The 27,971-nt window shown below is 42.7% G+C and overlaps 1 protein-coding gene across 3 annotated transcripts in view; it reads left to right on the plus strand.

The window, feature by feature from the left end:
* LOC126353927 (cationic amino acid transporter 3) overlaps nucleotides 1-27,971 on the plus strand; it is a 356,276-nt gene that overhangs the window by 106,216 nt on the left and 222,089 nt on the right. For 2 of the 3 annotated variants that reach the window (XM_050003182.1, XM_050003183.1), the window contains exon 2: nucleotides 20,447-20,491. The exons of the other annotated variant lie outside the window; for it this stretch is intronic. The gene's annotated coding sequence lies outside the window, so the exon portion shown is untranslated. The remainder of the gene's footprint in view (nucleotides 1-20,446; nucleotides 20,492-27,971) is intronic. 3 annotated transcript variants of the gene reach the window in all.

Here is a 27,971-nt window from a genome sequence, read left to right on the forward strand (position 1 = left end):
CTTCACACTCAAGTCATCCGCGCGGACTTGGTCAGCTACAGAAGTGTTGAAATGTCAGTCATGAATTTGTTGCTCAGGTGACGCCCAATGACTGGTACACATCCGAAGTCTGTTACTGCTTCCCTATTGACAACTCAGTACTCCCTGCCTCATTCTATACGGACATTTAGTATCTCTGGAGGAGAGGCTGTTATGAACGTTTCTGACAGGTGGAGCCATCCTCCCGTGTACAGCAATTTCTGCCATGCTGGTTCCGTTACGAAATGTAAGATATTGTAAGATTTACTTCAAGCAATACCAAGGGTGCAGCCAAGTAATTTATCCGCAATGCCCTTTCTCAATAAAAAAATGCAAAGTAGCTTTCATAGAATCCTAGAGAAGCAGAAACAGTTTTGGCAGACCAAATCTCCGACTCAGACTGTGACGCATTCTTTAATGGCTCAGTCGTGAAGAACGTGGATCATTAATGGTGAAAGCGCAGCCTGAAATCAGTCTTGAAAACAGTTTCAGTATCACTAATTTCAACGCTCATGTATGTACTTACTTGTTGTGAAAACTATGCTTCGTTGATGATCTTTATTAACCATTTCTTTTTGGGGAAAACTTGGGTCATTGTCTTAAATAGTTTCCTAACATGGAGGTAATAGCCAATTACTCTCTATGGGAGAGGGAGGCAGTATTCAGTTACATAAAGGGTAAAAACAAAAACCGTTAGATTCTGATTAAGTTACTAAACTAGTTTCAAAAAGTCAACCTCTGTTATCGCAACGGTCGCAGGTTCGAATCCTGCCTCGGGCATGGATGTGTGTGATGTCCTTAGGTTAGTTAGGTTTAAGTAGTTGTGAATTCTAGGGGACTGATGAGCTTAGAAGTTAAGTCCCATAGTGCTCAGAGCGTTTTTTTTTATCGCAAAGTCTTAACATTTGCTAAATAAGTAAGAATTCGCGTGCGGTAACAGACAATACAACTTACTTCACCCGGCCACTCTTTGCGGTGCTTGCGGTGCTTGCGGTGATCTGGCAGAATTACAATCTTGCTCGTAGTTAATTACTTCTCTGAAACAGCAAAGATAACGTACAAGGTATTTATATTGCCTGACAAAAAAGGTTGAACAAGAGAGCGAAATGAAATGAAACTCTAGCGGCTGAGAGGATATTAAAGGTTATTTCAATGATTACAAAGTAGTCAAATTTGCGAAGAACTTGGTAGCAGGAGCTCACTTACCAATATGATGTTGTATCCAAACACCCTCCTCCCCCCCCCCCCCCCCATCCTCACTCGCCTTAAAAGCACGCACTGATTGGGTTCGGAAGAGTGTCATAAGGCCATTGAATCATCTTCTGACGACAAGTTCTATCAGGGACAATTTAGGATTTCTTGTTGACCTTGGGAGTACCTCAACAACACGCAGACAGTTCATAGAAACATGTGCCACGTACGAACGAGCACTGTTCTGTTACAATGACACCACGGTATTGTTGCGTGAGAGGTAACTTATGAGGACGTAGGATGTTCGGGACGTACCGTTGCGTAGTGAGAATTCTCTTCAATCACTGAAGTTGTACGAGATGCCTCCCCACACCATGACGTCAGGAGTACCACGGCTGTACCTTTCCAAAACGTTGGGTGGGTGGGATCTCTCGTCAAGTTGCCGTCATATTCGCCGATGATCGCCATATGGGGTCGTGCAGAACCACGATTCATCGCGGAACACACTGCGGTGCCATACATCAGCAGTCGATGCTTCACATTTATGGCACCACTCGCAGTGCACCAGTTTGCAGTGTGTCAACTGCAACGTCGACGTGAAACGGTAATCCTCTAGTCTTCTGCTGCTAATCTCCTGCTGGCATTGGGATGATACAGAATGCTTCAGGAGCCCATTACTTGTTCTTGGATAGCAGGTGCAGATGTGAAGGCGCTACGATGTCCTTGGGGCACAATACTGCGATCCTCCCTTTTCCGTGGTCAGACGTCGTCGATTTGAACCTTGACGACGAATATACCTCATCTCACGTTGCCAGGCTGTCCAACATCGGACCACTGTCACATCTGAATGCCACACACATCCGTATATTGTGCTATTTGACCAGCTGGCAAATGGAGGTCCACAGTGTAGTCACTCTTGAACTCTGTCAGCTGCTGATAATGCTGTCTCACATGACTGTGCGGTGCCTCCATGCCCTTAATACTAATCACTAACACATGACGCTGTTGACGCCCCATATGTCGCCCACCAGGTTGGTTACAGCACTAAACACAAACTACATTAGTGCACTCTGATGGCCGTTCAACTGACAGAATTTCAGATCTTAATCATTTACACATCGCTGATGGTGCGAAGTTATATTGGTATGGACCGTGTCTTCCTGGTTCTCGACGTTCTTTTGCTTTCTTTGAGACAGTTTCCAAACTGGTAACTTTGATTTCTTGGGAGGCAAGTTACGCGTAACCTCAGCTTGCAAATGATATTTCAGCTGTCTTTAAAAATGTTTTGCCAATGCAGAGCTGCTGAACTAGAGGATGGTTTGATGTTCCCACTTACTGACAATGATGTTCAACATAAGAAATGGAAAAGGCTCATTCACAGACAGAAACTGGACAGCGCTTGTCATCAGTAGTAAATTCTGTAGAAACCATCTTGGTGATTCAGGAAATCGATAGGGTTCTAAGACAATTTTCAGCGAATGAATGTATATAAGACAGAGGTCTACATATACAGTAATTTCTTGGGCTCTTCGACAACAACGCAACGAAAATAGATATTAACGAAATAGAAATGGTAACTTTTGTTACTATTACTAATGAAAAAAGCCTAAATAATGTCGATTTATTTTGTCAAAATTTATAGGTGTGATATTGGCGACGGTGAAAAATCTGTCTGAAGTAAAGTATACCAAGTGTCTCACTGGCTCCTTTCAACAGAATATCAACAAAAAATTTTGTTTCGAATGTTAAATACTAGTTATCTCCCGTCGTTCTAGAAACAAGAGGGATAAATTGTTTTCAATGTAACGTTTAGCCATGTGCTGAGACCGACTGACGGACAGTCTCGTTTAGGTGTAATGGCCTCAGAAAAGTTGGGGTCCATTATCTTAGATGACCACCTCACGACTATCGTATGAGCGCTTTTCAACTGTAATAGCTTCAGACAAACGTGTTTGGTTGGCTCACATCAGTTTTGAACTACGAGAACCGACACGCTTTTGGTTTGCCTTTGTATTCTGCAGTAGTTAGCTAAGTTGCTGTGACCATCAGCTGAATCCATTAGAGGGCAGCGTGATGTGGAACGTGGCAATTATCACCTGATGACGCAAACGGCCATTAGCTGTCCGGTACAGATGTCATTGGCGTAGCGTTACGCTGCGGAATTACGCCTTAACTGTGCATCTTACCATTACAGTGGAGATTTTATACTTCCGAAGAGCTATACTGTTACACTTTTTTCCTGTACAGTTTCCCTGTATTACGTATTTTCAGAAATGACAGTATTTACCAAAACAAGAAAAAATGTGCAGTAAACGTGGGCTCCAAATTGCATACTCCGAGAACTATGAACACTTCATATTTGCTAATGTAAAACGTTGGTGGTGTTACAGTAAACAGTATTCACAGTTCTAGGTAAATGCAGCGCATACGTTATTTCTAATCGAACCACTTTGTGTTTCGATTAGTATGTGAAATGCTTTTGTGCTGTAGTTTTATCTTTGCAGTCAACAGAATACCACAAAACTATCAGTCCACACGGGAAATAGCAAGAATAATCTACTGTTATGGTCTGGCAAGCTCTTTGCAATTCCCGTGTGGAATAACAGGATACCACAATGTTGGTAAGTGCGAGGATAAAATTACAGTGTGAGAGAATTTCAAAAAACTTGTAAAACACAAACTGGTTCTTCTGGAACTAATGTCTGCGTTGCAGTTACCCAGAATTGTAAATGCGGTTTACAGTAACGGCACTTTAAGAAATCGTTACTGCATACCGTATTCATAGACAATAACAAAGGAGTTTATCTTTCTTTGTTTTCTGCACTCTGCAGATCGTTTCTAGCAGCAATGTCCTTGCATTGGAAGACACGTACATTCAACAGTAGCAAAGATGAACAAATGCTCATAGTTATGAAAGAATGCATTTTAGAGTCCATGTTTATTGGACGTCTTTTTGTTTTCGTCCCTACTACCACCTTCCAAAATTGTACTTTGGGGGGGGGGGGGGTTGGTGAGAGATGGAAAGGCGGCCGTCTGTACGCATACCAGGTGATTTAGCTGAACTTTCACCTCAGATATGTCCAATCGTTTAAGATATCAGATTATTTTTGTGACCAAGATGAGGTGTGAAAAAATCCTAATTAAATTCTTATTGTCTCTATTCGTAGCTAAATTAAAATACAGAGATATCGACAGCAACTCTGCTTTTTGAAATGGAACCATAAAATGGTTCAAATGGTTCTGAGCACTATGGGAATTAACATCTGAGGTCATCAGTCCCTTACAACTACTTAAACCTGACTAACCTAAGGACAGCACACACATCCATGCCCGAGGCAGGATTCGAACCTGCAACCGTAGCGGTCGCACGGTTCCAGACTGAAGCGCCCGGCCACACCGGCCGGCTAATTGGAACCATACTAACAAATGTTTCGGTGTGGCAATTTTCCACAGTAAGTATATCGTTATTCATTTTATAAATTGAAGCGCCTTCATCTTGCTGCAATATAGAAATTCGTGCTGCTGGTATCGTATTTCTAATACAGACGATTTCACCAAGTTTTCACTGGTCACAATCTGATAAATAGTTAAAGATAAATTATAATACTTGGAAACTAGAATTGTTCTGTTTTGTTTTGCACACGTTACTGATTGCTGTCTCATGCGAAAGGTGGTGGTGGTGGTGGTGGTGGTGGTGGTGGTATATGGGAATGTCGAGTCAGTCTGAAGGGCACTCCAGCTTGACGCGTCGAAAAAGAGGCTGCTTAGAAAAGCGGAGTCGTGCAAAAACATTTATTTTAAAATGTTACTGCTCACACCTGACTGCTTGTGGTTAGACACAATGAACTGTACAGCAAAGGACGTGGCATCTAATTGTGATGCAGCAGTTAACTAAGGTAATAGCTCTACTCTTGTTTCTGTCAAAGCCTGAAAGAAAGGTGAACGTCCATAATTTAAAAGTTGTAAAATAGAGTATTGAGATATACACTGAGCTGACTAAGGTCATGGGCTACCTCCTGCTACCGTGTCGGACCACCTCCTGCGCGGCATAGTGAAGCACATCGACATGCAATGGACTCCACATGTCCTTGCAATTGCCCTGCAGAAATATTGAGCCGTCCTCAATTACGGGAGTGTTCGCGATGCAGGATTTTGTGCGCGGTCTCACCTCTCGACTGCGATCCATGAATGTTAGGCGGGATTCATGTCAGGTGACACGGGTGGCGGATAAATCATTCGTTCGAATTTTCCAGAATGTTCTTAAGACCAACCGCAAACAACTGTGGCCCCGTGACCGACGCATTGTCATCCACAACAATTCCATCGTTCTTTAGAAACATAGTCGATGAATGGTTGCAAATAATGTCCAAGTAGCCGAACATAACCGTTTCCAGTCAATGATCGGTTCAGTGGGACCACCGTCATGGAGCCACCTCCAGCTTGCGTAGTGCTTTGCTGTCCGCTTGGGTCGATGGCTTCGTGGAATCTGCGCCATTCCCGAATTCTATCGTCAGCTCCTACCAACTTAAATCGGGACTAATCCGACCAGACCATGGTTTTCCAGTCGTCTAGGGTCAAACAGATAGGGTCACGAATCCAGGAGAGGCCCAGCAGGCGATGCCATGCTTTTACGAAAGGTACTCGCGTTGGCCGTCTGCTGCTATAGCTCATTAACGCAAAATTTCGCCGCACTGTCCTAAAGGATACATACATCGTACGTCCCACATTGATTTCTGAAGCTATTTCACGTAGCGTTGTTTGTCTGTTAGCACTGACAATTCTACGCAAACGCCATTGCTGTCGATCGTTAAGTGAGGCCGTCGGCCACTGCGTTGTCTATGGTGAGAGGTAATGTCTGAAATGTGGTACTCTCGGCTCACTCTGGACCCTGTGGGTCTCGGAATATTGAATTTCCTAACGATTTCCAACTGGTATGTCCCATGCGTTCAGCCCCAATAACTATTCGGGATTCAAAGTCCGTTAATTCTCATCACTCTACCGTGATCACGTCGGACACCTTTTCACGAGTAAAAGTAGCAGCTCCGCCCATACACTGTCTTTTTGTACTTGGTCTAAGTGATAGTTCCTCCGTTTGTATATGTGCATAGCGTTATTCCATGACTTGCCACATCAGTATAAGTATTCTTAAATTATAACGCCTCATTGCGAGTTAAATTTCAAGATACACGCTGACATTGCAAAATTACATCAGCTACAGCGTTAAAAACAAAATCACGAAATAATATGGTCATAACCACTTCCTTAAAATCCTATTTATGCCGTCAAGTGTTCGAAATGCCCACTGTGTAGGCCTACTGCAATAAGATTTCAGTCTCTGGTAGGACTTCTAGAGAGACTGAAGAGATTCTTTCGATATCACGTGCACATTCTACAACAATGCGTTGTTATAAAACCTCTTTGGTCGTAGGAACAATATCTTTGTTTGTCTCAGAGGGAAAAAAAGGACACTTGCAAGCCAACTGATAACTGCTACGCGTCCTATACAACGGCCAGGACAGATCTGGGTGGGCATTTTCCTAGCCAGAAGCGAGTACTGAGCTGGACACCAACATTACTCGTACCACGTGCATCTCCGTATTCCAAATGTTACTTATTTTAAGAGAGCCGGTAGCACTTCGGTAAAAAATTCTATGTATCTGTTGCCCATTAATATTCTTTCACTGAGGTAAGGACGAATCAAACAATTCCCACAGTCCCGAAACTGCCAGAACCAGTACGGATTCTCAGTAGCCCAATGAAGCACGTTTCATACAATCAGCTGTCCGTGATTTGTAAAGGTAGCTAATCGATAAAGAGAATTCTTTGAAGAAACCACCTACCGTTCTGATGTCACATCAGAACTGAGCAACAGAATTCCAAGCATGTTCTGCGATTCCGCTGGTTAATCTGCTAGTAAAGTGGCACATGATGCGGATAGAAACTGTTTTTGCGAAAATGCGAACACTAGGCTGACATATCAGAGGCATACCAAATTTCTGTGGGGCCGGCCGCTGTGGCCGAACGGTTCTAGGCACTTCAGTCCGGAACGGCGCTGCTGCTCCGGTCGCAGGTTCGAATGCTGCCTCGGGCATGGATGTGTGTGATGTTCTTACGTCAGTTAGGTTTAAGTAGTTCTAAGTCTAGGGGACTGATGACCTCAGATGTTAAGTTCCATAGTGCTTAGAGCCAGTCGAATTTCTGCGGAGTTAATATGTGGATTATGAGCAGCACGTGTCACCTCCATGGTATTCGCTTCGCTCGTTGCAGCCTTGGTTCCTACCCACTGCACTGCATTCCAGTGCCTTTCCTATGAAAAGTTCTTGTACGTTCCCTGAATTGTCATTCTTGTTGGACACCGTCTATTGGGACATCTTTCTGCGTACAACACAACTATTCTCTTAACATTCCTTGTGCATAAAGCAGTAGCATATGTGGTTTCTCGTTGTTTGTGAAAGATTTTTATTTTTTTTTTCAAACTAACTCAAGAGGATTGTTACGAAATACCGAGAAATAGCCTCGGATTCGATACGGAGCAATGGAAATGACTCCAGCAAGTCCAAGGTTAATGCCAGGAGATCGTGGAACAAACAGTGAAGTGTGGCACCTGGAATGTAAAAACACTATTCCCACCTGGAAAGGTGAAGGTGCTTCATGAAGAACCGAATAGGTACATGACTAGACATAGTGGCACTGCAAAAAATGAGATGGCCTGGAGAAGGAATGCATAAAGAAAAGTGGTATAGCTACTTCTACAGTGGAAATAAAGAAGGTAAACATCAGTTTAGAGAGGGCTTTGCAGTAGCCAGCAGAGTAAGGGGAAATTTCATGGACTTCAAGGCTGTTAATGAAAGAATATGCTGGATAAGAATAAAAGGAATATTCTACAACGTAACTCTGGTTTCGTTCCATGCACCTATAGAAGATGACAGTGAAAGACTTTCTACGAGGACCTAGAATCAGTGTATGAAGATGCACCATCATATGATTTGAAGGTTTTCCTTGGCGATGCCAATGCTAAAGTAGGAGGAGAAGACATTTTGATACCTTACGCTGGCCTTCACAGTTTTCATGATTCCTCTAACAACAATGGAATGAGATTAGTCAATATGGCAGCTTCAAAAAACTTAAGAATTATGAGTTCCCACTTCCCTTGCAAAGACATCCATAAGATAACATGGAAGTCATCTGATCAAGAGACTCAGAACCAAATATACCATATATTTCTAGATGCCAGACACAGAAGTACTATCCAGAATGTAAAATATCAAAGAGGTGCAGAAACAGGAACAGACCATTACTTCGTGGTGACAACCATACAGGAGAGGATAGGAAGCCGTAAGAGCAGGAGAAGAGAAGCAGACCAGAAAATAAATTCAGACCTACTGAAAGAGGACCACATTAAGGAAAGATATGCACTTGAAACTGGAAACAGGTTTTTTCCATAGAAGAAGACGAAGATGATATTCAAAAGTTTTGGTCGAAAATCAAGATAGGCTTAAAAGATGCTGCAAGTTAGGTGCCAGAACCAATGGAGAAAAGGAGGAAGAGCAGAGCATGGTTTAACGATAGGTGTAGAGATGCAGTCACCAAGATAAAAGCAGCGAAACTGTTATGGCTGACAAATGAACAGGATGAAAGAACAAGGTTGGGTTACATATAAACAGCTACCAAAAGGAAAAAAAGTCCTTCGAACAGAAAAGTGCGAGTTCATAAACTGTAAAATAAAACTGGCAGGAGAAGACTGGACAGCAGGAAATACAAGACACTTTTAGAGAACAGTCGGGTTCTTCAAAAAAATGGTTCAAATGGCTCTGAGCACTATGGGACTAATCATCTTTGGTCATCAGTCCCCTAGAACTTAGAACTACTTAAACCTAACTAACCTAAGGACATCACACACATCCATGCCCGAGGCAGGATTCGAACCTGCGACCGTAACAGTCGCGCGGTTCCGGACTGCGTGCCTAGAACCGCGAGACCACCGCGGCCGGCTCGGGTTCTTCAAGAAAGGATACAATCCAAGGGTTGATGTGATCAGAGATCATAATCACAGATCAGATGAAAGCTATGGAGGAATGGAAAAACTACTTCGAAAACCTCCTGAATGTGGATGTAAACACTATTAGCGCCACTACAGAAAATGACGAAAAACCATCATATAGAGAAAACAGAGATACTGTACCACTGGGAGAGTATGAACTACCAAGCATGGAAGAGGTAAGAGCGACCATAAAACTGCTGAAGAGGGGGAAGGCGCCGGGAATATATGGCATACCTGCAGACATGCTGAAGGAGGGAAGAGCTACTCTAAAAGTTAGGCTATACCACCTCATCTGCTTAATTTGGAAGAAGGGAAGGGTCCCAGAAGAATGGAAGGAATCTGTCTTCTGCCCTATACTAAAGAAAGGAGACGCAATGAGGTGTAGCAACTATTGAGGAATCTCACTACTATGTACAGCATGTAAGATCTTTAGCATGTCGTTACTGAAGCGACTAACAACAAATGTTCAGAAAGTACTGGGATCCAACAAACAAGTTTCAGAAAGGGAAAGTCAACTGTAGACATGCAATACGGCAATTGCTAGCAATGGGAATTCCGCAAAAATGTTCACTGCCTCTTTGTGGACTTCCAGAAAGCATATTAGAGTGTGAATAGACAACCCATATGGCAATAACTCTAATTTCCTGTCGCTTCATACTTTCCATGTCGAAGTTGGTGCCTCCCATAGTCCCCCCCCCCCCCCCCCCCCCGCCCCACATATCCAGGAGAATGTGGTGTATCTCTATTTTTAGTGACCATTAACAGTGTAGCAGCAGCTGTAGGGCCGTACTTCACACACCCTATGTTTGCAGACGACTTCTGAATTTCGTACTGTTCCACCAGTACTGGTGTTGCCGAACGGCGCCTAAAGAGAGCAATCCACAAGGCGCTGTCATGGGCTCTAGCCCATGGCTTCCAGTTTTCAGCCGCAAAGCCGTGTGTTACGTACATCTGTCGGCGTCGTACCGTTCATCCGGAACCAGAACCTTACCACTGACGATCCCCTCACTGCAGTGGAGACGTATCGATTTTTAGGACTGGTTTTGGATACGTAATTGACTTGGCTTCCTCACCTTCGTCAGCTTAAGCAGAAGTACTGGCAGCACCTCAATGCCCTCCACAGCCTGAGCAGCACCAACTGGGGTGCAGATAGCTCTACACTGCTACAGCTCTACAGAGTCCTTGTTTAATCCCGCCTTGACTATGGGTGTCTGGTTTATGGCTCGGCGGCGCCCTCAGCGTTGCGTTCACTCGACCCAGTGCACTACTGTCGCGTTCGGCTAGCGACAGGAGCTTTCAGAACGGATCCGGTGACCAGGGTCCTGGCGGAGACCGGGGTCCCTGCTTTGCAGGTCATGCTTGCACAACTGCTCGCCAGTTACGTTGCACATGTTCATAGATCTCCTGCGCTTCTGAATTAGTCTCCTTTTCCCATCCAAGGCGGTTCATCTCCCACATCGGCGGCCCAGGTCAGGCTTAAAATTGCGGTTCGTATCCGATCCCTTCTATCTGAACTGGAGTCCTTACCTTTACCACCCATACTCGAGGTCCATTCATATACACCTCCGTGGTGTACACCTAGGCCGTGGCTTCGCCTGGACCTTTCAGATGGCCCAATTGATTCACCCCGCAGCAGTCTAGAGACTCTTCCTCTCGATCCTTGACATGTACCGAGGTTACAAAGTGGTTTAGATCGGCGGCTCGATGGCTGATGGTCACGTCGACTTAGTGTATGTATATGGAGGACATAGTGAAGAGCATTCCGTGCACGATGGCTGCAGTGTTTTCACTGATGAGCTGGTGGCTGTATCTCCTGCTCTTGAGCACATCCGTTCATGCCCTGGGGAGTCGTTTCTTCTGTCTAATGACTCCTTGAGCAGCCTACAAGCTATCGACCAGTGCTGCCGACGTCATCCTTTGGCAGCGACCATCCAGGAGTCCGTCTATGCGCGGGAACGGTCCCGTGGACCACAGGCCACGTCGGAATCCAGGAAATGAACTTAACAGGCTACTTGGAAACCGCCTCTGGAGATCAGCATCCCTGTAACTGACCGGCGATCATTATTACGCCGCCAGGTTTTTCAGCTTTGGGAGACGGAATGCATAGTCTCAGGACTCACAACAAACTGCGTGCCATTAAGGAGACTACGAATGTGGCAGTCCTCCATGCGGGCCTCTGGCAGGGACTCTTTTGCTCTCTGCGGGCTCCGCATTGGCCACGCTTGGGCGACCCACGGCTACCTCGTGCACTGTGAAGACCCACCACAGTGTCGATGCGGTGCCCGGTTGACAAGTGCACATATTCTGGTGCACTGTCCCACTTTGACTGCCCTGCGACGAAATCTTCGGTTACTGGACTAATTGTTGCTAATTTTATCTGAGAACGCCTCATCGGCTGATTTGGTTTTACGTTTTATTCACGAGTGGACTTTATCATTTGATCTAAATTGTAGTTCATGTCCTTTGTCCTTCTGTGTCCTCTACACTAGTGCTTTTACGGTGGAGGTTTTAATGTGTTGCAAAGTTTCTGGCTTCTCCTGTTTATTCTCATGGTCAGCCAGCCCTGGTAATCTGTTTTGTCGTTTTAATCTCTTCTACTTATTTCTTGCGTTTCTGAGGTTTTCTTATCCCCTTTTGTCCATTTTGTGTTTGTTGGCTTTCCGTCGTTATTGTGGTTTTTCCTTTCTCTCCGTTTTGTGTTGTCAGTCTCATTTTTTTTATTATTATTCTCGCCCTTGTGGCATTGTTTTATTCGAAACAAGGGACCTATGACCTAGCAGTTTGGCTCATTCCCCCCTCTTTCAAACCAACCATCCCTTTCATCGCGTTACTTCACACTAGAAGATTGTTTATTCCTCCTCCACCTAAGTGAGATATTTTCTTATTTAGATTTGAAATCGCTAACTACTACATAAAACAGCATTTGGTTTTATATTAGAAACAGATAAATCCTAATTTCTAAGTATTTAACTCTGCGAAACTGGTACTCGGACTGTGTAGAGTGAAACGCCGTTGAATTCGTCCTTGTTAGAACTAAAATACCAGCAACGGAAATTATTATAGTTACATGCGAAAAGGCGAAGTTGATACCGACGTCTCTGTAATTAAATTATGAAAATGGATGAATACAGAACTACCATATCTTCAACGGTTCCAGAAATATTTAAGGTGAACAGAAAACTGAATAAATCTGTATGTATGTACGTACGTATGTTTAGGTATCGTACATTATCCAGTCACATTGTGACCACCAGTCAAAAACTTCAATAACCACCTCTTGCAGCGTAGACCGCTGCGAGACGTGCAGAAAGTTTCGTTAAGGTTCTCGAAGATACCGACAAGGTTGTCCAGCCTTGCCGACTTCAGTGCCGTGGCCAGCCAGCTTCGCTTGGTTTCTAGGTCCTACATCTACATACATACTCTGCAAATCCACCATACGGTGCGTGGCGGAGGGTCCCTCGTACCGCAACTAGCATCTTCCCGCCCTGTTCCACTCCCAAACAGAACGATGGAAAAATAACTGCTTACATGGCTCTGTACGAGCCCTAATCTCTCTTATCTTTGTGGTCTTTCCGCGAAATGTAAGTTGGTGGCAGTAAAATTGTACTGCAGTCAGCATCAAACGCTGGTTCTCTAAATTTCCTCAGTAGCGATTCATGAAAAGAACACTACCTTCCATTCAGAGACTCCCACCCGAGTTCCTGAAGCATTTCCGTAGCACACCTACCAGTAACAAATCCAGCCTCTGAATTGCTTTCATGTCCTCCCTCAATCCGACCTGATAGGGATCCCAAACGCTCGAGCAGTACTCAAGAATAGGTCGTATTAGTGTTTTATAAGCGGTCTCCTTTACAGATGAACCACGTCTTCCCAAAATTCTACCAATGAACCGAAGACGACTATCCACCTTCCCCACAACCGCCATTACATGCTTGTCCCACTTCCTATCGCTGTGCAATGTTACTCCCAAATATTTAATCGACGTGACTGTGTCAAGCGCTACACTACTAATGGAGTATTCAAACATTACAGGATTCTTTTTCCTATTCATCTGCATTAATTTACATTTATCTATACTTACAGTCAGCTGCCATTCTCTACACCAATCACAAACCCTGTCCAAGTCATCTTGTATCCTCCTACAGTCACTCAACGACGACACCTTCCCGTACACCACAGCATCATCACGAAACGGCCGCACAGTGCTATCCCCCCTATCCAAAAGATCATTTATGTAGATGGAAAAAAAACAGCGCACCTACCACACTTCCCTGGGGCACTCCAGATGATACCTTCACCTCCGATGAACACTCACCATCGAGGACAACGTACTGGGTTCTATTACTTAAGAAGTCTTAGAACCACTCATATATTTGGGAACCAATCCCATATGCTCGTACCTTAGTTTGGAGTGTGCAGTGGGGCACCGAGTCAAACGCTTTCCGGAAGTCAAGGGATATGACATCCGTCTGATACCCTTCGTTCATGGTTCGCAAGATATCATGTGAAAAAAGGGCGAGTTGCGTTTCGCAGGAGCGATGCTTTCTAAAGCTCTGCTGATGCATGGACAGCCACTTCTGTCTCAAGGAAATTCATTACATTCGAACTGAGAATATGTTCGAGAATCCTGCAACAAACCGATGTTAAGGATATTGGTCTGTAATTTTGAGGATCCGTCCTTCTACCCTTCTTATATACAGGCGTCACCTGCGCTTTTTTCCAGTCCCTCGGGACTTTACGTTGGGCTGCGTGAAAGATTTCTGAAATGCTAAATTTAAAATTTTAGCTTGGTGATCCATGGCGCTAACAGCTCCACTGAATGGTCGATTGGGTTTAAGTCCGTGGTGGTGGTGGCGGCCGTGGGAGTACGTTAAATTCATCTTCGTGCTCTTCGAATGAAGCACGTACCCTGCGAGCTGTACAACACATTGGACTTTTCTAACGGTAAATGCTATCGTACAGAGGATAAATATACTGCATGTACGTGTGAATATGATCTCCATAGATATATATATATGCTCGTATTGATCCAGTGTGCCTTCTGGAACGACGGGATTACCCAGGGTATGACACGAAAACATTCCCACGACTATAGGTGTTGCAGGGTGTTAGCTTTCAGACATTTCAAGCAGTACACGTCAGCGGTCTCTCCGATGGAGCATGTAACGAAATTCATCTGGAAAGGCCACGTGTTGCCACTCAGTTGATTTCCAGTTGCAGTGTTAGAGTGTACATTTCAGTCCCTGTCGCCGATTAACAGCAGTCAGCATGGGTGCGTGAACCAGACGTTTGCTGCGGGGACCCATACGCAGCAGCGTTTGGTGAACGGTCATTGAGGACACACTGTTGGTAGCCCCTGGTTCATCTGGGCGGTCAATTGCTCAACAGCTTCACGTCTGTTCACCCGCAGACATCTCCGCAGCCGTCATTCGTCCCCGTCGTCTATGGCCATTGGTGCACCACAGTTGGTTGCCTCGGTGTGGATTTTGTATAACCCCATTTTACAACGCACGCTATTCTTTAACCATTGCGGCACACGAACAGTTTACAAAGTTAGCCGTTTCGGAAATGCCTGCACCTTTGGCCCGAAAGCCAATGACCATGCTCTTTTGGAAGTACATGCTTAATATACCATCCACTGCTAGTGGCGCCACCTGACAGGTCAATGTGCAATAACCAAACGCATAAATGGTAGTCACATTAATGCGACTGGACTGCTTAGTAATCGAGTAATGTGACGTGAACTTTGGAGTGTTCTTGTGGGCCAGATTTATTCAGGAGGAAAGTGTGACAAGACTAAACAAGTCAAGCACTTGTAGTAGTAGTCGGCCGTACTTTCCTCTTGCATCCTAAGCTTGACGTGAAATGACTGTACGTAATGTTAACTGTGGGCAGCGAGAGGTTCACGAGTTAATACGCTTACTCGTACACTTCGTTGAGATTTCTCCTGTATTTTCTATGTTCTGTAGGTACGTATCAGGATGTCACTGTGTGATGTGATAAATCTTTGGTATAACAACACGTTCAAAACTTCAGTCTCCAACTTCTCTTTAAATGGTTAACTAACTTTATTTTGTAAAGTATAAGTCCAGGAGAAAAAGTAGCTGATATTTTCTTTTGCGTTGCAACAACTAGCCCTGGAATATTTCTACTCATTTGTAACTCCTACTGTGTATCTGGCATTAGGAAAAAAATAGTAAAACTCTCAGACTGTCGACTCAACTCTATATAAGACTGAATTTCTCCTTCCTAAGTCCCATCTTCGCACGGGATGGGAAGACCGGAAGATGGTTGTGGTGTGCTACGAAACACGCCTCCCGGTCGCTCGTGGATTACACATGTGGATTTCCAGGGCCCTGTGATTAATGGCCAAATTCTGAATTGACAACGCGCACTGCAGAGACATCGGAAAGCCGTTTTTAGAAAGAATTTTATCATTATTTGTAGAGATATTGACAAATCAAATTTTAAACTATTTTACTTTTTAATGAATCCAACTTGTGTTTATACAGGACGAAGTATCTTTCCACAGAAGTCTGTAGTTCGTGGTCTATTGGGTAGCGTTGCTGCCTCTGGATCACGACGTCCCGGGTTCGATTCCCGGACAGGTCATGGATTTTCTCCGCCAAGGGACTAGGTATTCGTGTTGTCCTTATCATTTCATCATCATTCGGGAAAGTGGCGAGAATAGACAATGAAAAGATTGGGATATCTCAAACCCAAGGGCTTTGTCAGTTCATTGCACGCCTCTTTTGTCGCTGATACCTACGCAGTTCAGCACCTCACAAACCAAATATCATCTTTCCACACAAAGAGAATACATGATACAGAAAAAACTGGAGATAAAAAGAAAATTATTCCTCCTTGACAGCCCCTACACCATACTTGAAAACAGTTCTTGATATAAACATAATAAGTAGTCAGTTATGTCATGAAAAGGGCGAGGTACTGATATTACCCTCTCAGGGCATCGAATCTCTTAATTGACGCTGTGTCCTGTTATCAAGATTCAAACGCAAGGGCTTTCTCATTCTACTGCACACCTCTTTTGTACTTTTTGTTTTGGTCTCCTGTTTGATGAGAGCTTCTTAAGAGAGAACTTTCCAATTTGGCACGTAATTTACATTTATAATGCAACAATTTATTCCCCTCACGCACCACACAACTACGTTAACAAAAGTGTAAAGTTTTTTACAGATTTTGGAGTGAAACATAATACATTGCCATACATATTTCCTTTTCCAGGAGCTCGAAGCGGCAGATTTTTTCAGTGACAATGTTTCATTCAGCTGACGTTGGCACACAAAGTAAAACTAGCTCTTTATTTTTTTATCAAACACTGACCTATAGAATTTTCCCTGACAAAGACAGCTCAAACTTAACCTGTTCATTTATTACCTACAATGTAAAAGCCCAACGCGATCTGATTGCTATACATTGACAGCATGGCTTCCGACAATTAACATAAAAGAACGGTCTTGAATTTGCAAAGAAATCCTAACAATAATATAAGTCCAAAAATAAGAAATTAAACAAATATGAATCTGTCTCCAACTCTGTTAATTGCCTACACTCATTTCAATCCCGAATCCCGATAGTGGAAACCCCATTCTTTTTTGTAAGTCACTTACCTCACAGAAAATCTTCTTAAAACGAACTACAGCAATCACAACAAGTAGCAATAACGGCCAGCTAAATAAAAGGATTCTAACTACTATAGACCCTTACTACTAGGAGGCATATGGTTAGCTAAAAGATTTTGTTGAAGAGCAAGCAACGTCTTTAGAAAATTTTATCTTTTTCATGTGACATCCAGTTCCAAAAATTATATAGTTGTCAATAATTCCATTACCCAAACATCCATCGTCATACATTTCCTTACGTATTTTCTTATAAACACATCATTTCATCTCGCTTTTCAATGCATGTCCTACCAACACAGTCTCCACTGAACACATCATGTCCATACACTTTCCTATCCACTCGCTTACTGCTAGTCTGTCCAATCTCTTGCCGAGGGCCCAGAGCGCTGTCAGCGATATTAAGTCTGTAGCGCTGCCATCATACAAACAGGCTACTTACAACAGTACCAAGCAGTATCGTCAGAAGTTGTACTTAATACACCGTAAGGATTAAGTTTCTAAGAATTTCATCTTTTTTTATCATTGTGGATTTTCGTTCGTTTCACACCCCTGAAGACTCATCTTGATAAAATCCGTGGAAGAGCACAGATGAATGAAATGATGAATGAAATGATGATGATGATGATGATGATGATGATGATGATGATGATGATGATGATGATGATGATGATGATGATGATGATGATGATGATGATGATGATGATGATGATGATGATGATGATGATGATGATGATTGAGAATTCGGGATATTGGCCAGTCATCTAAATTAGAGTCTCTCAACCAGAGTATGTTGCTTAAACTGTCCTTCCAAGTTTCTCACAGGAGTTGTGCCGGAAATAGGTGTTTCATGTAACCTATTAGCGATTTTATTTCTGTTTTCTTATACCAATTGATTTATAGGAATTAACAATTTTTACTGGTCGGTACACGTGAAATTGTGGTACACTATTTGTAAAGACTTAATACTATCAAATGATTTGTAATTCTAAGATGTTTTCTTGACAGCTTGTACTTGCAGACACATTAAATTACCTGCCATGTACATACTAGATCCTGATCGTAATTTATTTCCACGTGTAAAAGTCCTCATTGTAGGTCGCTCCTTCTTCTAGCATTTATTCTAAAGAAGTATCGGACGTGAATGAATCTTCCACTGTGGATTGGAGTGAGCGCTGTTCTGGGATTTTCTGGTAGATTAAAACTGTGTGCTGGACCGGGTAACAGTAATGCCTGACAAAGAAGCGACTATGACGGACGAAGCAAGGACGACATAAAGACCAGACTAGTGAAACCAAAGATGGCGTTCCTGGACAAAAAAGTGTATTTGTATCAAGCATTGGCCTTAATTGGAGGGAGAAATTTCTGAGAAGGTACGTTTGGAGTCCAGCATCTTATTTGTGGTACCCGTTGGTGAATCATGGTCTGAGGGGGAAAACCAGGACAGAAGAGAATCGAAGCGTTTGAAATATAGTGTCACAGAAGAATGTTGAAAATTAGGTGGACTGATAAGGAATGAGTATGTTCTACGCGTAATCTGCAAAGAAAGGCACATGTCGGAAACACTGACAAGAGGAAGAAACATGCTGACGGGACATGCGAAATAGACATCAGTGAGTAACCTCCAGGCTACTAGAGGGGGTTGTAGGGTAGAAACTGTAGGCGAAGACAGATTCAAATACATCCAGCAAATAATTGAGAAAGTAGGTTGCAGGTGCTACTCTGAGACGAAAATTTTGACACGGAAGAGGAATTCGTGGCGAGCCACCTCAAACTGGTCAGAAGACCGACAACTCTGAAAAAGTTATGCTACAGATGTGACGTGTACACAAACTTCGACTTACGGTACAGATAAGTTGCAGGAAGTATTGTGCGGCACTGTTTAACCAAAACAGTAACGCGCAGTTCTCTCTGTCTGTAATGTACTAGAACAAAACACTCCTTAGTGTTATTTTGATCCTTTACTGTGTCAGTTATTGGGTGATTGACAGACAGTTCAACTATCGTAATAGCAGCTACAGTTGTATGCAATATCGAATCACACTACACAGCACGGCGGTCCACACCCAAGTCTGGCCATCCAGGTTTAGGTTTGCAGTGATTTCCCTACATCGTTCCTGGCAAATGCCAGGATTGTTCCTTTGGAAGGGCACGGCTTATTTCCTTCCCCATCCTTGACACCATACGAGCTAGTGCCCCATCTCTAATGACCTCGATGTCGACGATACATCAAACCCAATCTTCCTTCATTCCTTTTAATGTAAAATTGTAAATGCAAGTAGCAATGTCCAGTTGTAAATGTATACCACATTTGTGTCCTTTTCTGTGTAAAACTATCACGTGTACTGCAGTCTCAGATTCCCAATATATAAAGCGTTTTACAGTCGCTAAAATCAACACACTTAACATGATGGATCGGTACACACTGTAGAAAACGGCGAGCAATTATTCACTGTGATTAATAACATAACAGCCTGTGTTACGTATTCAACTAAATTACAATCTGGTTATAAACTACAGAATGCTAACATAACATGTGAGTGATCGGGCTTAACTTCCCATGTGTGAACAGTATTTATTTTATAATTTGTTTGAATCTAAGACTCACCGTTTCATGCCATCCATTTTGACATTGATTTTATATGTAAGCGAAAGAATATTAAAAAAAATATAGACTGATAATAGACTGGAAACACTTGTTAGAAGTAACTCCAAGTAGGACGCGAGAGCATGTGAACGTAACAAAGAAGCCTTTCGCCGTGGACAAAATTGATGTTGAGATTTTATTACGCTTCTTTTTCATTGAGTGAGGGAAGCTGACCATCAATGCTCTGTGACATTCTTCTCGAGAGCGCTGATATGACAGTTCCTACAAACAGATGGCTGAACGGTTCCACCCAGGGTTTCTTTGCGGTTATTAGGTGCGCAGCGATGGCGTCTTTGATGGATCTTGAGGAAACATGGCTACATTGCTGTACAGTACATATAACTTCGTACAAAAAGTAGTCTACTGCTCTGAGTTATGGAAAACAAGTGTGCATACATAGTTGTGTTACCTATGTTCACGCTCTCAGAAAGAAGTGTGTGTTGCCCTTCAACTAGTACTTCGTGTTACAGACTCAACGAGAGTGTCACCCGGGCACATTATTAGTTGTCTCATGGCCGTTGTCGAAAACACGTGGCGATGTTACTGTAAATAAGTACAGTGGTGACTAAGGAAAATTCATCGCATTGTGAATAACTTCAGGAAAGAATTGCACAGTGGTTCAGCGTGTCCTCGTGAAATATCACGATAAAAACTCACGATAAGCCGACAGAAATGCCTTCACTCTCCGGTGCAGTATTATTGTGGCGGACTAAAAGCCTTACATCATCGTCACTGTTCTTGTTTTGACTCGATGGTAGTAATATGGGCCCTGCTGAGTAAACGACGAGGTTACTGGTAGTTCGTCACTTACGCGACTGTACATAGTCAGCAGTTATGCAGTAAAGCAAACTAACTTTTATATGGTAATTCTAAATGCCACTGCTAATGCCTCCTTTGTCTTTTTTCTAGGATCCGTGATAATCGTTCGCCTGAACCCGGGACCATTTTATTGAGGTAAGAGCTTGTTCTCGTGTCCCAATGATTAGGTGGAAAAATTCTCTTGTACGTAATCCATTATGTTTTCCACAAGTAAGTGCTAACCACTTTGGGAGCCTATAATATATTACGTACTTAGGGAACGTCCTTTTATAAATAGACCAAAGTTAAGATGTCCTTTGAAGATGTGCGGAGCGTTAGCACCCGTGCCGCTGCTATTATGTCATTAGACAGATGGGTATAAACAATCTGCAAACATCGGACGTTTAGCATCATCTCTCACTTCAGGAGGACGCTGCTCAGCCATTTCAGCTTTCCGAAACCATCACGTATTTTGCGTGTTCGCTTCTCGCCGTCAGTAGAGATAATGTAGTAAATTGTTTCCTGGTAAAAAACTGCCTATGACTAATGTAAGAAAGAAAGTTTACAGCCATATTAACTGTTTTTTTATCTTTAAATTATGCCTTCTTTAATTACTCGCTTAACTTGCATTTCGATTTAAAGCTTAATTTTCATTCAGAGTCGTACGCATCTTTGGCTGTACATCAGAATAGTACACATTTTTTGATAGCGTTGTCTCCAAATCTTTTTCATAGTTCCTGAGTCTTTAGGTTTTTTATTCTGTTTGCCTGTCTTAGGAATTTTCTCCGGGTTCCTATTTTATCAACTTACTAGCTTCCCCAGTGTTTCAATTTCATATTTTTCCATTCAGTCTTCGCGCACTTTGTCTGTTATCCTTCTCAGTTCATTGCTCAATATCCGTTATGTTTCCCAAAACCGGAACTGGCGCCCCATTGTATACTATCATTCATTATTTTCAGTTACCTCTCGTGGATAAACTCCTTCCTTGTTACCTTGCACTCTTGTTTCCCCAACATCTTTTTCTCTGTTTCGTAGCGTCACTTTATCAATTATGTGCATGCCTTCGTCACATTCTTACATTCTTCTGTTTGAGCAAACTGTTCACTGAGCTGCGAGATGAAATCCGCGTTGCTTGCTTGCAGTTTTGAATTATGCATTTCCACATTGCTTTGGCTTTGAAGCAAGTTGAACTTCGTCCCATAAATCACAAGTAATTATTGGGCCGCACTGACATCTGTTGCTGGTAAAGTGTAAGCGTTTTTATGTTGTTTTTAAATTTTTTGCTTACCGGCGTAACTTACTGGAATTGTTTTCCCGGGGTTTTGAGGTGACTGCCAAGCACTCGCTGTCCACTGGTCTTTTTCTTTCCAGAAGTCACTTAGGTTATTTCTACATTCATTTCTCTTACCACGGTTGTACTTCCCCACATACTTTCCTCCTTACGCTGAGCGAATTAGTATTTTAAGTGACACGAAACAAGAATCAGATTTTCTGTTTTCTTCTCTTACTTTTATTTGTTCGTATATCAGATGCACTGCTTTCTATTGGCTTTTGAGGTTAGAATGTACTCCTGCGTCATCAGCGTACTGACATTTTCCTTTAGCTGGACCGCTAGAATTTCTCAGTTTTTGACATTACAATGATGGGCAAGCTATAACATATTTCAGGGGAACAGAGGCAGTGGATAGTGACACGCACCACGTGAGGTGCCGACGCTGTACAGAAAGATGCGGTAGAGAGCAGTATCCTTCATAAACGACACACGCCTATAGGAAAATTGTAAGATGATTACTTCATGAATTTATACTGAAGAAAATAAATGTAAAAGAATGTAGGGACTATATAACTGTTAGGGTTATATATCGTAATGCCAGGACCATTGCTCAAAGAAAAATGGGAAAAGAAACAAAAAGCTTTTTACAGGAACAGTTAGCATTCAGCAGAACGGAAGTCATTGGATGTGTGAGGATTATGATTAAAAGAACGATGAAGTTGTTGTTGTTGTTGTTGTTGTTGTTGTTGTTGTTGTTGTTGTTGTTGTTGCGGTCTTCAGTCCTTAGACTGGATTGATGGAGCTCTCCATGCTACTCTATTCTGTGCAGGCTTCATCTCCCAGTACTTACTGCAACCTACATCCTTCTGAATCTGCTTAGTGTATTCATCTCTTGGTCTCCCTCTACGATTTTTACCCTCCACGCTGCCTTCCAATGCTAAATTTGTGATCCCTTGCTGCCTCACGACATGTCCTACCAACCGATCCCTTCTTCTAGTCAAGCTGTGCCACAAACTCCTCCCCAATTCTATTCAATACCTCCACATTAGTTGTGATCTACCCACCTAATCTTCAGCATTCTTCTGTAGCACCACATTTCGAAAGCTTCTACTCTCTTCTTGTCCAAACTAGTTACCGTCCATGTTTCACTTCCATAAATGGCTACACTCCATACAAATACTTTCAGAAATGACTGCCTGACATTTAAATCTATACTCGATGTTAACAAATTTCTCTTCTTCAGAAACTCTTTCCTTGCCATTGCCAGTCTACATTTTATATCCTCTCTACTTCGACCATCATCAGTTATTTTACTTCCTAATCAGCAAAACTCCTTTACTACTTTAAGTGTCTTATTTCCTAATCTAATTCCCTCAGCATCACCCGATTTAATTTGACTACATTCCGTTATCCTCGTTTTGCTTTTGTTGATGTTCATCTTACATCCTCCTTTCAAGACACTGTCCATTCCGTTCAATTGCTCTTCCAAGTCCTTTGCTGTCTCAGACAGAATTACAATGTCATCGGCGAACCTCAAAGTTATTATTTCTTCTCCATGAATTTTAATACCAACTCCAAATTTTTCTTGTTTCCTTTACTGCCTGCTCAATATACAGATTGAATAACATTGGGGAGAGGCTACAACCCTGTCTCACTCCTTTCCCAACCACTGCTTCCCTTTCATGCCCCTCGACACTTATGACTGCCATCTGGTTTCTGTACAAATTGTAAATAGCCTTTCGCTCCCTGTATTTTACCCCTGCCACCTTCTGTATTTGAAAGAGAGTATTCCAGTCAACATTGTCAACAGCTTTCTCCAAGTCTACAAATGCCAGAAACGTAGGTTTGCCTTTTCTTAATCTTTCTTCTAAGATAAGTCGTAAGGTTAGTATTGCCTCACGTTTTCCAACATTTCTGCGGAATCCAAACTGATCTTCCCCAAGGTCCGCTTCTACCATTTTTTTCCATTCGTCTGTAAAGAATTCGCGATAGTATTTTGCAGCTGTGACTTGTTAAACTGATAGTTCGGTAATTTTCACATCTGTCAACATCTGCTTTCTTTGGGATTGGAATTATTATATTCTTCTTGGAGTCTGAGGGTATTTCGCCTGTCTCATACATCTTGCTCACCAGCTGGTAGAGTTTTGTCATGACTGGCTCTCCCAAGGCCGTCAGTAGTTCTAATGGAATGTTGTCTACTCCGGGGATATTGTTTCGACTCAGGTCTTTCAGTGCTCTGTCAAACTCTTCACACAGTATCGTATCTCCCATTTCGTCTTCATCTACATCCTCTTCTATTTCCATAATATTGTCCTCAAGTACATCGCCCTTGTATAAACCTTCTATATACTCCTTCCACATTTCTGCCTTCCCTTCTTTGCTTAGAACTGGGTTTCCATCTGAGATCTTGATATTCATACAAGTGGTTCTCTTTTCTCCAAAGGTCTCCTTAATTTTCCTGTAGGCAGTATCTATCTTACCTCTAGTGAAATAAGCCTCTACATCTTTACATTTGTCCTCTAGCCATCCCTGCTTACACATTTTGCACTTCCTGTCGATCTCATTTTTGAGACGTTTGTATTCCTTTTTGCCTGTTTCATTTACTGCATTTTTATATTTTCTCCTTTCATAAATTAAATTCAATATTTCTTCTGTTAACCAAGGATTTCTACTAGCCCTCGTCTTTTTACTTACTTGATTCTCTGCTGCCTTCACTACTTCATCCCTCAGAGCTACCCATTCTTCTTCTACTGTATTTCTTTCCTCCATTCCTGTCAGTTGTTCCCTTATGCTCTCCCTGAAACACTCAACATCTGGTTCTTTCAGTTTATCCAGGTCCCATCTCCTTAAATTAGCACCTTTTTGTAGTTTCTTCAGTTTTAATCTACAGTTCATAACAAATAGATTGTGGTCAGAGTCCACATCTGCTCCTGGAAATGTCTTGCAATTTAAAACCTTGTTCCTAAATCTCTGTCTTACCATTATATAATCTATCTAAACCACCTAGTATCTCCAGGATTCTTCCATGTATACAACCTTCTTTTATGATTCTTGAACCAAGTGTTAGCTATGATTGTTATGCTCTGTGCAAAATTCTACCAGACGGCTTGCTCTTTCGTTTCTTACGCCCAATCCATATTCACCTACTATGTCTCCTTCTCTCCCTTTTCCTACTGACGAATTCCAGTCACCCATGACTATTAAATTAGAGAGGTTGTAATGGAATAAACTATGTGACCCAACAAGGATCAGTTTGCAGTTTCATTTTTATACATAAATAGAATGTTTACTTGAGTTTATGTGAATAATATGCATTTGAATAGAATTTGAATACAAATAAAAATTATTTTCTAATTTTTCTATAAACTTATTTTTCATCTATTTATTTGAAAATTTGCTGTTATACAATTGCATTTGAAATTATTGCCGTAAACATTGTTAGTTCATACTTTGAAATTAATTCGTGAAAAGATTGCAAGAAGTACGTATGTGGTGGTACCGCCAGACTTGTTAGGTGGTAACCTTTAAATCGGCAGCGGTCCGTTAGGATACGTCGGACCCGTGTGTCGCCACTATCAGTGATTGCAGACCGAGCGCCGTAACGCGGCAGGTCTAGTCTAGAGACTCCGTAGCACTCGCCCCAGTTGTACAGCCGACTTTGCTAGCGATGGTTCACTGTCTACATACGCTCTCATTTGCAGAGACGAGAGTTTAGCATAGCCTTCAGCTACGTCATTTGCTACGACCTAGCAAGGCGCCATATTCAGTTACTATATTTACCATCTTCAAGAATCTATTCTGAACAGATAATATTGTGAATCATGTACCGTCAAGAGCAACGTTCATCATTAATGGATTAAAGTTAAGTATCAAACTAATTATGTCCGCTTTCTGAATTCTCATTCCTTGTCATGTTTCAGACCTCACGTCAGTATAGTTCTTCCCTCCTCACGCCAGCCTGCTTGAGCTAAAACGCGGGCATTCGTAACACGGTGTTGGCTCTTCTGCTAACACAAAAGCGTACTTTGTCGATGTTGTGATCTACTTGGTGTATGGACAGGGTGTTTAAAAAATGACCGGAATATTTGAAACGGCAATAAAAACGAAACGAGCAGCGATAGAAATACACCGTTTGTTGCAATATGCTTGGGACAACAGTACATTTTCAGGCGGACAAACTTTCGAAATTACAGTAGTTACAATTTTCAACAACAGATGGCGCTGCAAGTGATGTGAAAGATACAGAAGACAACGCAGTCTGTGGGTGCGCCATTCTGTACGTCGTCTTTCTGCTGTAAGCGTGTGCTGTTCACAACATGCAAGTGTGCTGTGGACAACATGGTTTATTCCTTAGAACAGAGGATTTTTCTGGTGTTGGAATTCCACAGCCTAGAACACAGTGTTATTGCAACAAGACGGAGTTTTTAACGGAGGTTTAATGTAACCAAAGGACCGAAAAGCGATACAATAAAGAATCTGTTTGAAAAATTTCAACGGACTGGGAACGTGACGCATGAACGTGCTGGAAAGGTAGGGCGACCGTGTACGGCAACCACAGAGGGCAACGCGCAGCTAGTGCAGCAGGTGATCCAACAGCGGCCTCGGGTTTCCGTTCGCCGTGTTGCAGCTGCGGTCCAAATGACGCCAACGTCCACGTATCGTCTCATGCGCCAGAGTTTACACCTCTAACCATACAAAATTCAAATGCGGCTACCCCTCAGCGCCGCTACCATTGCTGCACAAGACACATTCGCTAACGATATAGTGCACAGGATTGATGACGGCGATATGCATGTGGGCAGCATTTGGTTTACTGATGAAGCTTATTTTTACCGGGACGGCTTTGTCAATAAACAGAACTGGCGCACATGGGGAACCGAAAAGCCCCATGTTGCAGTCCCATCGTCCCTGCATCCTCAAAAAGTACTGGTCTGGGCCGCCATTTCTTCCAAAGGAATCATTGGCCCATTTTTCAGATCGGAAACGATTAGTGCATCACGCTATCTGGACATTCTTCGTGAATTTGTGGCGGTACAAACTGCTTTAGACGACACTGCGAACACCTCGTGGTTTATGCAAGATGGTGCCCGGCCACATCGCACGGCCGACGTCTTTAATTTCCTGAATGAATATTTCGATGATCGTGTGATTGCTTTGGGCTATCCGAAACATACAGGAGGCGGCGTGGATTGGCCTCCCTATTCGCCAGACATGAACCCCTGTGACTTCTTTCTGTGGGGACACTTGAAAGACCAGGTGTACCGCCAGAATCCAGAAACAATTGAACAGCTGAAGCAGTACATCTCATCTGCATGTGAAGCCATTCCGCCAGCCACGTTGTCAAAGGTTGCGGGTAATTTCATTCAGAGACTACGCCATATTATTGCTACGCATGGTGGATATGTGGAAAATATCGTACTATAGAGTTTCCCAGACCGCAGCGCCATCTGTTGTTGACAATTGTAACTACTGTAATTTCGAAAGTTTGTCCGGCTGAAAATGTACTGTTGTCCCAAGCATATTGCAATAAACGGTGTATTGCTATCGCTGCTCGTTTAGTTTTTATTGCCGTTTCAAATATACCGGTCATTTTTGAAACACCCTGTATATATCACCACCACCACCACCACCACCACCTCCCTGTCTCTCACTGTTGTCGGGAAGAGAGCACAATGTACAACGTGTAGAGTCGTGTATGGAGAGTCACACGTTCAAATGAATCGAAGAGTTGTAACAACGCTGTGTCGAAAAGATATAAAGAAAGCAATTCAGACTGATGATATGTTAAAGAAAAAGATGACTGCAACAAGTTACGAAAAGATCACGTACTTAAATTATAACAACTCCTGAAAATCATACTGCAAGAAGGAAATCACATACCACTGAATTTACGGAGCCAAGAAAACACATGATGCTGCATCAAATGAGAACAACGGTAATAATAATAATTTAATTTAATGAAAATTTGTAGTTTTATCTCTTACTTATCATGGTTAAGAGAAGTTTTGCAAACACCTTAACAGGCGCGATTTGAGATACTAAATGTCCCTTCTGCGATACTGCAAAAACACTTGGCAGGAATGTAGTTACTGTGCATCATTGCTGGCAGTGGTGGTCACGGGAATGTACGGTAATATGGCGAAAGAGCGGGTTCTGGGAGGGCACTTGGCACGACGAAGGGAAGACTATCGTATTCGGTGTATGGCTTTGGCACTCCGTACTGCATCTGTAGCAGCAGTTTGAGCAGCTGTCAGCACCACAGTGGCACAATGAACTGTTACAAATGGGTTACTTCAAACACAGCTCCGCGCCAGACGCTCTTGTATCGTGCATTCTACTGACCTCTAGCGACTGCCATTTGCG

Source organism: Schistocerca gregaria, chromosome 3, assembly GCF_023897955.1.
Source record: "Schistocerca gregaria isolate iqSchGreg1 chromosome 3, iqSchGreg1.2, whole genome shotgun sequence".
In the NCBI taxonomy this organism is placed as follows: Eukaryota; Metazoa; Arthropoda; class Insecta; order Orthoptera; family Acrididae; genus Schistocerca; species Schistocerca gregaria.